At 44.3% G+C, this 14629-nt stretch overlaps 2 long non-coding RNA genes across 2 annotated transcripts; one reads left to right on the forward strand and one right to left on the reverse strand.

Annotated features, from left to right (window-relative positions):
- The first annotated feature begins 730 nt into the window (after positions 1-730).
- On the forward strand, positions 731-14414 carry LOC147118891 (uncharacterized). The gene is made up of 2 exons (XR_015077969.1): positions 731-2296; positions 13395-14414. It is a non-coding gene; the product is annotated as an uncharacterized LOC147118891 (long non-coding RNA).
- On the reverse strand, positions 1484-11967 carry LOC147118892 (uncharacterized). The gene is made up of 2 exons (XR_015077967.1): positions 11681-11967; positions 1484-7839 (listed from the first exon to the last, which is right to left on the reverse strand). It is a non-coding gene; the product is annotated as an uncharacterized LOC147118892 (long non-coding RNA).
- Positions 14415-14629: the final 215 nt, after the last annotated feature.

Raw genomic sequence — 14629 nt, forward strand, 5'->3', positions numbered from 1 at the left:
CAGGGAGGTTATGATGGAGCTGTACAAAATGCTAGTTAGGCCACAGCTGGAATACTGTGTGCAGTTCTGGTCGCCACACTATAGGAAGGATGTGATTATATTGGAGAGGGTGCAGAGGAGATTCACCAGGATGTTAGCTGGGCTGGAGCGCTTCAGCTATGAAGAGAGACTGGACAGGCTGGGGTTGTTTTCCTTAGAGCAGAGAAGGCTGAGGGGGGACCTGATTGAGGTGTACAAAATTATGAGGGGCATAGATTGGGTAGATAGAAAGGAACTTTTCCCCTTAGTAGAGGGGTCAATAACCAGGGGGCATAGATTCAAGGTAAGGGGCAGGAGTTTTAGAGGGGATTTGAGGAAAAACTTTTTCACCCAGAGGGTGGTTGGAATCTGGAACTCACTGTCTGAAAGGGTGGTAGAGGCTGGAACCCTCACAACATTCAAGAAGCATTTAGATGAGCACTTGAAACGCCATAGCATACAAGGCTGCGGACCAAGTGCTGGAAAATGGGATTAGAATAGACAGGGCTTGATGGCCGGCGCGGACACGATGGCCTCTTTCTGTGCTGTATGACTCTGTGAGAAATGGGGACTGGTCAGGGAGCGTCTGTAAATAAAGGAGAAGGGTCAATTTATCATAGCCAATCAACCTAACCCGCACATCTTTGGACTGTGGGGTGTTGATGTAGGGGTTAAGGGGATCGGGTGGGATATGTGTCGGTGCAGGCTCGATGGGCCGAAATGGCCTCTATCTGCACTGTGGGGTTTCTGTGATTTCTGTGTGAAATGGAGACGGGTCAGGGAGCGTCTGTAAATGGAGGAGAAATGGTGACTGGTCAGGGAGCGTCTGTAAATGGAGGAGAAATGGTGACTGGTCAGGGAGCATCTGTAAATGGAGGAGAAATGGTGACTAGTCAGGGAGCGTCTGTAAATGAAGGGGAAAGGGCGATTGGTCAGGGAGCATCTGTAAATGAAGGAGAAATGGAGACTGGTCAGGGATCATCTGTAAATGAAGGGGAAAGGGAGATTGGTCAGGGAGTGTCTGTAAATGGAGGAGAAATTGTGACAGGTCAGGGAGTGCCCCGCACCAAAATTGTGAGATATTAGAGAAGGAAAGCTTATAAGGAAGGACAGAGTATTGGAAAGAAGGTCAGAGCCAGAGTCAGCACCTTCAGGGGAGGAGAGGGAGGGGAACCAGTGAGTGTAGAACAGAACCCAGCCAGAGTCAGCAGCTTCAGGGAAGGAGAGGGAGGGGAACCAGTGAATGTGGAACTGAACCCAGCCAGAGTCAGTACCTTCAGGGGAGGAGAGGGAGGAGACCCAGTGAGTGTAGAACTAAACCCAGCCAGAGTCAGCACCTTCAGGGGAGGAGAGGGAGGGGAACCAGTGAGTGTAGAACTGAACCCAGCCAGAGTCAGCACCTTCAGGGGAGGAGAGGGAGGGGAACCAGTGAGTGTTGTCGAAGTCTCGACTCCGAAACAAACTGTACCGTCAGATAAGCAAAGCTTTATTTTACTTGCATACAAGTGTATACAAGGAGAGAGCTGCCTGGACAAAGGCTAGGCCAACATCTCTAAAGGACATCAGCAAATGCAGCATATTTATACACTCAAACAAGCAAGCGTTCCATAGATCACGTGTAATGGTATTGTATCATCTTAAACACATTAAGAGTTTAAACAAGGACAATCAAAAGGTCAGCAGGACAGAAATGTCTTCAGACAAAGTTAGTTAATTATATTCTGTCAGGAGGTTTTGTTTGAATCTTGTTACCAAAAAAATGATTTGCTCACTCATGTCTGATTATCATATTTATACAGTGAAGAACACAAGTTCAATATGATCATTTATAAAGAGAAACGAGATTGACCTTTAACAGAATTGTTTTCATTCTTTGGCCAGAGTTCCTTGTGCATTGAGTGGTGCTGGAGTTTTGCTAAGTGGGAGAAAAATCATTTAAGTGTATTTTGTGAATTTTAGTGTGTTAAGAAGTCAATTATTTGAAGTAAGTTTAATTTTTTAAGGGTTTTTTAAACTCTTGGGCAGTTTAAACCGGAAGTAGAATCCGGGTATAAAAGGGGAGGGGCTAGTGCAGTGCACGGAGTGCCTTGTGCATTGAGTGGTGCTGGAGTTTTGCTAAGTGGGAGAGTTCGGATAAGTGGGAGGTGAGGGTGTGTTTTTTGCTCTGTTTTGTTCCCCACTCCCAGGCTTGGACAACACTGCGGAGGCGGAGCAGCGAGACGAGTCAACCAAACAGGCCGCACAGACAGTATTCAAGGAGGAGGTTGGTGATCAGCTGGTTGGTTGGTTTTCTTCCTTCTCTTTTTTATACCTTTAAGTTGGTAAGTCCTTTGAATAGTGGTGTGACATTATCATCTATATCCGGGCAGGGTCTTCATAACTAATAATAAGAAATTTAATTAATTATATAGAGTGGAGCAGGTGATGTGTTACTGTTGCGAGATGTGGGAGCCGGTGGTCCCCATTGAGGCTCACGGTGATTACATCTGCGAAAAGTGTTTGCTGCTAGAGGAACTCAAGTTCCATGTTATGGAGCTTGAGACCGAGCTTCAGACACTGCGACACATCAGGGCGGGGGAGAAGTTCCTGGACTCTCTGTTTCAGGAGATGGTCACACCTATGAAATTAATTACTGCAGATGTAGTCCGTGGTCAGGGACAGGACGGTGTGACTACGAGTGAGGAAGGTACAGGGATCCAGGATGTAGTGTTGAAGGAGACGCAGCCCTTGTTCTTGTCCAGCAGGATCGAGGTTCTTACTCCCTGTGAGGGCGGGAGCGGGGACTGCAGGGAGGATGAGCAACCTGGCCACAGCACCGTGGTACAGGGGGCCATTCAAGTGGAGGGAGTAAAAAGAAATGTTGTAGTGGTAGGGGATAGTATTATTAGGGGGATAGATAGGGTTCTCTGCAGTCAAGAGCGGGAGTCCTGAAGGCTGTGTTGCCTGCCCGGTGCGAGGGTTAAGGACATCTCTTCTGGGCTGGAAAGAAACTTGGAGTGGGAGGGGGAGGATCCAGTTGTCGTGGTCCATGTTGGTACAAACGACGTAGATAGGACAAGGAAGACGGTTCTGTTAAAGGAGTATGAGCAGCTAGGGGTCAAATTAAAAAACAGAACCTCAAGGGTAATAATCTCTGGGTTATTACCTGAGCCACGAGCGAATATGGCTAGGATAAATAAAATTAAAGAGTTAAATGCATGGCTCAAAGACTGGTGTGGGAGAAATGGGTTTTGCTTCTTGGGACACTGGCACCAATACTGGGACAGGAGGGAGCTGTTCTGTTGGGATGGACTCCACTTGGCCAGTGCTGGGACTAGAGTTCTGGCGAATCATATAACTAGGGCTGTAGAGAGGGCTTTAAACTAATTAGTGGGGGGGAGGTTTCTAGAGAGCAAATAATAGAAATGACAACAGAGAAGGTCATAGACTTAGGTAGCAGTGGGGGAATTAAAAAACAGAATGTGTCAGGAAGGGACAGAAGGTATGGAGCAAAAAGTAAAGTACTAAAAAGGGAAAAAACAGGAACTAAGTGTTACAAAACATATTTGAAAGTTCTTTATCTGAATGCACGTAGCATTCGTAACAAAATGAATGAGTTAACGGCACAAATAACGACATATGGGTATGATTTTGTGGCCATTACAGAAACATGGCTGCAGGGTGACCATGACTGGGAATTAAACATACCAGGTTATTTAACAATCAGGAAGGACAGGCAGGAAGGGAGAGGAGGTGGGGTGGCTATGTTAATAAAGGAAGGAATCACTATAATACAGAGAAATGATATTGGGTCAAAGGAGCAGGATAGTGAAACAGTTTGGGTGGAGATAAGGAATAATAAGGGGAAAAAAACACTAGTGGGTGTAGTCTATAGGCCTCCGAACAACTCTGTTGGACGGAGTATTAATCAGGAAATAGTTGAGGCTTGTAATAAGGGAACAGCTATAATTATGGGGGATTTTAATTATCATATTAACTGGACAAATCAAATTGGGCAGAGCAGCCTTGAGGATGAGTTCATTGATTGTATTAGGGATGGGTTTCTTGAGCAGTATGTAACTGAACCGACCAGGGGGCAAGCAACCTTAGATTTGGTCCTGTGTAATGAGACAGGATTAATTAAAAATGTCCTAGTAAAGGATCCCCTTGGAATGAGTGACCATAACATGGTTGAGTTCCATATTCAATTAGAGGGTGAGAAGGTTGGATCTCAAACAAGCGTGCTGAGCTTGAATAAAGGAGACTATGAAGGTATGAGAGCGGAATTGATTAGAGTGGACTGGGAAAATAGATTAAAGGGTAAGACGGTACATGATCAGTGGTGTACATTTAAGGAGTTATTTTACAACTTCCAAAAAAAATATATTCCACTGAGGAATAAAGGGTGTAAAAGAAAAGATAGCCATCCGTGGCTAAGTAAAGTAATTAAGGATAGTATCCGACTAAAAACAAGGGCATATAAGGTAGCCAAATCTAGTGGGAGGATGGAAGATTGGGAAGTCTTTAAAAGACAGCAAAAAATAACTAAAAGATTGATTAAGAAAGGGAAGATAGATTATGAAAGTAAATTAGCAAAAAATATAAAAACAGACAGTAAAAGTTTCTATAGTTATATAAAAAGAAAAAGGGTGCCTAAAATAAATGTTGGTCCCTTAGAGGATGAGACCGGGAAATTAATGGTGGGAAATATGGAGATGGCAAAAACACTGAACAATTATTTTCTATCAGTCTTTACAGTAGAGGACACTAAGAATATCCCAACACTGGACAAACAGGGGGCTCTAGGGGGGGAGGAACTAAATACGATTAAAATCACTAAGGAAGTGGTACTTGGTAAAATAATGGGATTCAAGGCGGATAAATCCCCTGGACCTGATGGCTTGCATCCCAGGGTCTTGAGGGAAGTAGCGGTAGGGATTGTGGATGCATTGGTAATAATTTTCCAAAACTCACTGGACTCAGCAAAGGTCCCGGCAGATTGGAAAACTGCTAATGTAACACCCTTATTTAAAAAGGGTAGTAGGCAGAAGGCTGGATACTATAGACCTGTTAGCCTAACATCAGTGGCTGGTAAAATGTTAGAGTCCATTATTAAGGAGACAGTAACGGGACATTTGGATAAACATAATTTAATAGGACAAACTCAGCATGGTTTCATGAAGGGGAAGTCATGTTTGACAAATTTGCTGGAGTTTTTTGAGGAAGTAACATACAGGGTGGATAAAGGGGAACCAGTGGACGTCGTGTATTTAGACTTCCAAAAGGCATTTGACAAGGTGCCACACAAAAGATTATTGCTCAAGATAAAAAATCACGAGATTGGGGGTAATATTCTGGCGTGGGTGGAGGATTGGCTCTCTAACAGGAAGCAGAGAGTTGGGATAAATGGTTCATTCTCAGATTGGCAACCAGTAACTAGTGGTGTTCCGCAGGGGTCAGTGCTGGGTCCCCAACTCTTTACAATCTATATTAACGATTTGGAGGAGGGGACCGAGTGTAACATATCAAAGTTTGCAGATGATACAAAGATGGGATGGAAAGTAGTGAGTGAGGAGGACATAAAAAACCTGCAAAGGGACATAGACAGGCTAAGTAAGTGGGCAGAGATTTGGCAGATGGAATACAATACTGGAAAGTGTGAGGTTATGCACTTTGGCAGGAAAAATCATAGAGCAAGTTATTATCTTAATGGCAAGAAACTGGAAAGTACTGTAGTACAAAGGGATCTGGGGGTCCTGGTGCACGAAACTCAAAAAGTTAGTATGCAGGTGCAGCAAGTGATTAAGAAGGCCAATGGAATGTTGGCTTTTATTGCTAGGGGGATAGAATATAAAAACAGGGAGGTATTGCTTCAGTTGTACAAGATATTGGTGAGACCGCACCTGGAATACTGCATACAGTTTTGGTGTCCATACTTAAGAAAAGACATACTTGCTCTCGAGTCAGTACAAAGAAGGTTCACTCGGTTAATCCCGGGGATGAGGGGATGGACATATGAGGAGAGGTTGAGTAGATTGGGACTCTACTCATTGGAGTTCAGAAGAATGAGAGGCGATCTTATTGAAACATATAAGATTGTGAAGGGGCTTGAACGGGTGGATGCGGTGAGGATGTTCCCAATGATGGGTGAAACTAGAGCTAGGGGGCATAATCTTAAAATAAGGGGCTGCTCTTTAAATACTGAGATGAGGAGAAACTTCTTCACTCAGAGGGTGGTAGGTTTGTGGAATTTGCTGCCCCAGAAAGCTGTGGAAGCTGCATCATTAAATAAATTTAAAACAGAAATCGATAGTTTCCTAGAAGTAAAGGGAATTAAGGGTTACGGGGAGCGGGCAGGAAATTGGACATGAGTCTAGGTTCGGAATGGTCATGGCCCTGTGGGTAGTGGAGTGGGCCCAGGGGCCATGTAGCCTGGTTCTGCTCCTACTGTGTTCTAATTCTGTGTTAGATTTCAGGAGATGGTTTTATTCCTGTTCCTGGCTGGGGTGGAGATCGCCTTTACAGAAGGTACGTACTGTAGAAAATATAGGGACAGCGTGATCTCCTGGAAGAATTTCGATCGCCTAGATGGGTCGGAGAGGAATTTCCCAGATTTGTTTCTCCCAAATTGGCCATTGGGTCTTTATCTGGTTTTTCGCCTCTCCCGGGAGATCACATGGGTTCGGGTGGATGCACAGTGATAGAAGATTTGAGGTTAGGATCAGATCAGCCATGATCTTATTGAATGGTGGAGCAGGCTCGAGGGGCCGATTGGCCTGCTCCTGCTCCTATTTCTTATGTTCTTATGTCATTAGCAGTGCGGTTACCCAATAGTTCTGCAATGTATTGTTCTGGCAGGTTGTGATTAATTTAATTGCAATAGGTCAGAAGATTACGTTAGTTGCTGCTGACTTGGTTTTAGTCCACAGGCAATGGTACAAAAATACATTCGATGTCAAGTATCCCATCATGCACTAGTAAGGGCAAAATCATATTTCCACATTCCCTCCTTTTGTCCTTATCAAGGACAACCTAGTCTAGCAAGATTGCATTTAATCTTTCCTTCTCCATCAAATAGGTCCTTGATCTGTACCTGCATCATTACTTTAACTGGTTCTGCATAATAACTGTGGCCAACGCTTGGTCCTCTACTCTTACTCTTATCCAGGCACCATGAGCTTACTGGTCTCCCTATCCCAGATGTATTGGTGAGGACCAGGGAGGGGAGCTGTCTAGCATGGTCATACTTAGGCTGATACCATCCTTTGAGGGTGTCCAAATCGTACCCTGCCGAGGTCCAATGCCTTTGCCGGTCTTCATCTACTATAATCTTTTTGGGGCCATTTAACTCATACTTGGTAATACTCCCATTTTGGCGTAAAATCCATTCCATCGTCTCTGACTCATTGAAAGGGATAGGTCTTAATGGAATTCCCCTTTTACTATGTATGGGAACATGGGCACAAACCCAACAGCTGGAAGCGCTCACCGTTGTTGCGTACATGTATGTCATATACAAAAATGTATTTATATACAATTCGGGCATTGCAGGTATTATAAGTGTCCCAAGGAAACATAGTCCTAATGTCCAGTTCCATTTACTGATGGGGTTGGTGATTCCTTTTCCTTGTTTTCTGGAGCTCTTTTGCAGTGGGCACCTTTACAGCAGTATTAGTTGCTAGGAGTACTTGGTACGGACCTTCGAATCTGGGTTGGAGACCGTTCTTTCTCTTGAATACTTTTCTCTTGAATACTTTCACGTATACGTTGTCTCCTGGTTCTAGGTTATGGCACCTTCCTTCAGCTGGTTCAACCTGGGCTTGCTTGACCTGTTGGTGGAAACTGGAAATACACTTAGTTAAGGCAATGCAATAATTCAACATATGTTCATCCAGCTTGTGAATGTCCATCTGCTTGGCAGTGAAGGGTGCAGAAAATGGCAGTCTCTGAGGTCGTCCCATGACGACTTCATGTGGTGACAGTCCCGTCGTTCTGTTTGTTGCTGATCGCCTTACCATCAATGCCAAGGGTAACAGTTCGACCCATTTAAGTCCTGTCTCGCTGCAGAGTTTGGAAAGTTTATTTTTCAGCATACCATTATATTTTTCTACCAGTCCCGCTGACTGTGGATGACAGCTGCAGTAGAAGTGTTGGTTGATCTGTAAAGCCTTACACATTTCTCGCGCAACTGTCCCAGTAAAATGTGATCCATTGTCACTTGAAAGTTGTGCAGGTATACCAAATCGTGGTGCAATTTCTTTTAACAAACATTTTGCAACAGTAACTGCATCATTTTTTTTTTACATGGAAAGGCTTCAATCCATCGTGAAAACACATCTACAATAACTAATACATACTTAAATCCTAAACATACCGGTAATTCAATAAAATCCATCTGTAAATGTACAAAGGGTCCTGTTGGATTTGGGTGGGAGGCAGCCTGTACCTTTTCCGTTTTACCTGGGTTCATTGTTTGGCAGGTAATGCATTGTTCACTAATTTGTTTTGTAATTGTCAATGCCTGGTGAATACCAAGTTTGTGTGATATAGTCTGCCATCCCCCCTTTGCCTGCATGTGAACATGTGGACACATCGGGCAATCCATGGGAGTATTGACTTGGGAGCCACCATGCGGCTGTCATGGTAGACCCATACTCCTTCAGGTGTTTTAAAACAAGAATCATTCACCCAAGCTAACACTTCGTCCGGACTGGCCTGTAATTGATAGGCCAAAACGTCATCAATTGTGGGTGGGGGATTGTCTGGACCTTGATTTCTAATAACAAATGCAGACACTTGTGACCCTGTATCAGATAGAGCAGCAGCCTTAGCTGCTCGATCCGCCCTATCATTGCCCAAAGAAGCCTGGTCTTGATTGCCTGTATGTGCTTTGCATTTAATAACAGCAATTTTTGTAGGACACTGGAGAGCCTTTAAAAGGTTATCAATTTGTTCAGCATTTTTAACTGTAGATCCTGATGAAGTCAGGAATCCTCTAAGTTTCCAAATTTGACCTTAATTATGAGTGACTCCAAATGCATACCGAGAGTCAATATAAATATTCACTGATTTTCCTGTAGCTAAAATACATGCTCTTGTAATGGCAAACAGTTCTGCTTGTTGTGCTGAAAAGAAAGATGGTAGTGAGCATACTTCGATAATTGAATGATCATCAGAAATGGCATATGCACTTTTTGGTGAGCCCTTTTCGTCTCTGAGGGCTGATCCATCCACATAAAATATAAAATCGCTATTGTCCAGAGGAGTTTCTACAATGTCTATACGAGGCTTAGTGATAAGCTGAGTCACTGATTCACAATGCCTCTTGGGTAGGTGATGCAATTAGCAGGTCGTCTACGTACTGTATGAGGGTTGACCCATCGGTTAAGACAATGTCCTGTAAATCATGTTTGAGGCACTGCGAAAAGATAGTTGAGCTTTCTGTATAGCCTTGTGGCAGCCTGGTCCATGTGTATTGGGTTCCTTTGAACGTGAAGGCAAACAGGAACTGGGAATCTTGGTGAATAGGAATGCTGAAGAAGGCTGAGCAGAGATCAATGACCATATAATACCTTGAATTAGGAGGTATACTGGTCAGGATGGTGGCTGGGTTTGGGACCACCGGGTAGGCAGGGAGAACAGACTCGTTAACTGCTCTTAGGTCTTGAACCCACCCTGACTTATTCTCCACTCCTGTTGAACTGCAGCTTTTGATAGGCGTAGGACCATCTGACCTAGATCAGAAGATTTGAATTCATACGCCACTGCTAGTGTACAGTGTGGCTTAGAGTCTTTTACCCTGAATAATTCCCATGCTGTTTGGGTCAACAAGATTGGTGACGCTATTCCTTCTTGCCCAATTAAAATTCTTCGGATTTTAAATGAATATTTCCGATGCAGAAAGGGCTTGTAATTAATTGCCACTTCTAGATCTTCTCCCGTTTTGTCATAATAGGCTGTACAGTGCAATTTATCATGCCAATGTCCCAAATTAAACTGCTTCTGGTATTCTGATACTGATCTTGTGACATACTGCAATGCTCCCACAGCCATCAGTAATTGTTTACTGAGATTGTCATCGTGATTAGTCCAACAATACAAAATAGGAGAATTGTGGACCTGCAATGGGTACATCCCGCATCTGTCAGTTGGAACATATACCTTCAGTCCTTTTTCCGTACATGATATCACTGCTTTCATTTTACACAACAAATCTCTTCCTAATAAGTTGATGGGAACGTCTTCAGATAATAAGAATGCATGCTGTTCATGAAAGTCTTTCATCTGTACATCCAATGGAGTGGACCATACCATAGTCTGGGTTGTTCCTGAAAGTCCTACACACTTGACACTCTGATTGATACAAGGTGCTCCTGCTGCATATTGTTTAGTCAAGACCGAATTAGTTGCTCCAGTGTCTACCAAAAAATGGGACTTGTGTTCCATTCATATTTAAATTTATAAATGGCTCTTCTTTAGAATTTAATGATACTGCAGGCAATTGTACCACAGCCTGTTGTTCCTGGGCAATGTCTGGGGTGGGCTCTAAGTAACGTCATGCTGAACAATTTGGATTTTGTCCAAACTGTTCATTTGGGCCACTTTGATTTCCCCAGGGATTGCTAGTTGTCCAATTAGTCTGTGGACGAGTGTGAACCTGGGCTTGGGTATTTCTGTTTCCAGATAAATTTTGTGGACCCTGCCAACCCTGATTTGTTTAACTTTTTGTTGTTTATTCTGTTCCTGATTAATCTCATCCCTCTTTTTATTATGTTTACTAACTTCTATACTTCGTTCGCGTCGCCTCTCTGCTTCCTTTTTCCAATCTGAGAAGGCTGACCAATTTACTTCTTTTCCTTTTCTAGTTGGGTCCCTTTGTTTTAATGAGGCATTCCTCTGGACAGGTAATTCTGTCTATGTTAAAGGTGCCATCTGGTGGAAATGGGTATTTCCCATTTCGGGTCCCTCTGGACCACCTTGGCAGGTCATTGATTGAAACTTGACTGCAGTTTTGAAAAATATAACAAGCAGGGGTGCCTTTCTCTGGGATTTTACTAGATTTGGCACCTTTTTTTTTTACTTAATTGGGACTTTCCTGTTGGTTAGTCTCAACTAATTTCTCTGGATCGCAATAACCCATTTCCCCTTTGCGATTTTGCAACCAAGTTGCTGTAAGAGATGAAAAGAAACACATACTAACAATAACAAGACTAATTGCAACCAAGTTGCTGTAAGAGATGAAAAGAAACACATACTAACAATAACAAGACTAATAATAACTAACGCAACAGACCACACAGGTAAACAAATTAGGTAACTCATTAAAATCTTATACTATATACTGAACAATAGACAATTCTCAGTCTGCGTTATTTGCCACTGCAGAACTGAGTCCTTATACTTTAATGAAACCTCTGAAGGTCTCCTGCCTTCTGCCGCAAGACTCTCTCTCCGGCTTCTTAATCTCCGGGGGACCCACCCCCTATTATCTCTGAAGGTCTCCTGCCTTCTGCCGCAAGACTCTCTCTCTGGCTTCTTAATCTCCGGGGGACCCACCCCCTACTATCTCTGAAGGTCTCCTGCCTTCTGCCGCAAGACTCTCTCTCCGGCTTCTTAATCTCCGGGGGACCCACCCCCACTGCAGTATCAAACTTCTAGCACTTTTCCTTTTTACCCTTGGTACCTTTCTTAGTCCGGGATCACCCGACTTTACTGTGTCTTATCTGGACGGTCTATTTCAGGGCTCAGGTTTCCAAAATCGTCTCCTTTTCTGATAGACTGAAAGAGGAAATAATTACAAAAATGACAACTCAACCCTGGAAAAAAAATGAGTCTCAACTGATCGCAGTACTGTAGCCAATAGCAAACAGAACACACTAGTTTTCAGACTGAGAGGGAATCCCTTTGGTGGCTAATGCCACTTATAACTGGCCAGTTAGAATTCGTTCCCAGAAAGATACCGTGTCTTGGTCCGTTTACTCACCGGTACAGCAAGCGATCTCGGTGGGACATCCAAGAAATACTGTCGAAGTCTCGACTCCGAGTAAGACTCTGAAACAAACTGTACCGTCAGATAAGCAAAGCTTTATTTTACTTGCATACAAGTGTATACAAGGAGAGAGCTGCCTGGACAAAGGCTAGGCCAACATCTCTAAAGGACATCAGCAAATGCAGCATATTTATACACTCAAACAAGCAAGCGTTCCATAGATCACGTGTAATGGTATTGTATCATCTTAAACACATTAAGAGTTTAAACAAGGACAATCAAAAGGTCAGCAGGACAGAAATGTCTTCAGACAAAGTTAGTTAATTATATTCTGTCAGGAGGTTTTGTTTGAATCTTGTTACCAAAAAAATGATTTGCTCACTCATGTCTGATTATCATATTTATACAGTGAAGAACACAAGTTCAATATGATCATGTATAAAGAGAAACGAGATTGACCTTTAACAGAATTGTTTTCATTCTTTGGCCAGATGTCATTAGCAGTGCGGTTACCCAATAGTTCTGCAATGTATTGTTCTGGCAGGTTGTGATTAATTTAATTGCAATAGGTCAGAAGATTACGTTAGTTGCTGCTGACTTGGTTTTAGTCCGCAGGCAATGGTACAAAAATACATTCGATGTCAAGTATCCCATCATGCACTAGTAAGGGCAAAATCATATTTCCACAGTGTAGAACTGAACCCAGCCAGAGTCAGCACCTTCAGGGGAGGAGGGGGAGGGGAACCAGTGAGTGTAGAACTGAACCCAGCCAGAGTCAGCACCTTCAGGGGAGGAGAGGGAGAGAGGAACCAGTGAGTGTAGAACTGAACCCAGCCAGAGTCAGCACCTTCAGGGGAGGAGAGGGAGGGGAACCAGTGATTGTAGAACTGAACCCAGCTAGAGTCAGCACCTTCAGGGGAGGAGAGAGAGGGGAACCAGTGAGTGTAGAACTGAACCCAGCCAGAGTCAGCACCTTCAGGGGAGGAGAGGGAGGGGAACCAGTGAGTGTAGAACTGAACCCAGCCAGAGTCAGCACCTTCAGGGGAGGAGAGAGAGGGGAACCAGTGAGTGTAGAACTGAACCCAGCCAGAGTCAGCACCTTCAGGGGAGGAGAGAGAGGGGAACCAGTGAGTGTAGAACTGAACCCAGCCAGAGTCAGCACCTTCAGGGGTGGAGAGGGAGGGGAACCAGTGAATGTAGAACTGAACCCAGCCAGAGTCAGCACCTTCAGGGGAGGGAGAAAAGTCGACCGAAAGGAAAAATGTTGGAGATGGTGCGATGGGTTTGAATTTCAGCACAGGGAGGAGGGAGAGTGTGTGGGACGGGGATTTACAGCTTTTGGGGAATTGTCTGTTCTGAATTTCTATCCTGTACTTACAGTGATGACTTTTGTAAACTCCTTTTACAGGTATTTGAAGGGGAGGATTTGCAGACGGGAAACTCAAACCAAACATCACATCAAGATCTGACAGAGTCACTCGATTCACCAGGACCTGAATATCATCGGCCTTTGAATGTGGAAGGAGGAATGTTTGTCTGTTCTGTCTGTGGGAAAAGATTTCAAACATCAGTGTGACTGGAAAAGCACCAAGACACAGACGCAAGTGAGAGTGTTCCAGTGCACTGACTGTGGAAAGAGCTTTAACCAGTTACACAGCCTGAAAAAACATCGCACCGTTCACAGCGGGAAGAAACCGTACACGTGTTCTGTGTGTGGACGAGGCTTCAACTGATCGTCCAACCTGGAGGGACACAAGGACACCCGCACCATGGAGAAACCGTGGAAATGTGGGGACTGTGGGAAGTGATTCAAGTACCCGTCCCAGCTGGAAACTCACCGACGCACTCACACTGGGGAGAGGCCGTTCACCTGCCCCGTGTGTGGGGAGGGATTCATTGATTCATCCAACCTGCTGATACACCAGTGAATTCACACTGGGGAGAGACTGTTCACCTGCTCTGTGTGTGGGCAAAATTTTGCGCATTCATCCAACCTGCTGTCACACCAACGAGTTCACACTGATAAGAAACCTTATAAATGTTCTGACTGAGAAGAGCCTCAAAAGCACAAAAGATCTGCTGACCCACCAACGCACTCACACTGGGGAGAGGCCGTTCCCCTGCTCCATGTGTGGGAAGGGATTCACTCGTTCATCCAACCTGCTGACACACCAGCGAGTTCACACTGGGGAGAGGCTGTTCACCTGCCCCGTGTGTGGGAAGGGATTCACTCGTTCATCCAACCTGCTGAGACACCAGTGAGTTCACAAGTGACTGCGGGGGTTGGATTCTGCTGTTAATCACATCCAGGACTGAACCACGTTCATTCTGACAGTTGGGGTTTGTTTCAGCTGATGTTAGTAACCCCTATAACTGGGCTGGTGTTTAACCTGTATCAATGTCAAATAAATGAGCTTTGTTTCCCCCACACGCAGTGTCGGGTCCTTGATATCTCGACAATAAGACGAGCTGATTGAGGACTTGTTACAAACTGAGTGGAATCCATCTGAGAACTGAATTCCCACAACTTGTTAAAAGATGGATCTACAAGATGTCCAAGTCTGACAGGACAGAAAATTCTATTATATCACAGGGTCCACTTCAACCACCCAGGGCAGTGAGCCCCTGTAACATTGGATTTTA

This window comes from Somniosus microcephalus, chromosome 4, assembly GCF_052327205.1.
Source record: "Somniosus microcephalus isolate GS21.2 chromosome 4, FLI_Smic_1.0, whole genome shotgun sequence".
Lineage (NCBI taxonomy): Eukaryota > Metazoa > Chordata > Chondrichthyes > Squaliformes > Somniosidae > Somniosus > Somniosus microcephalus.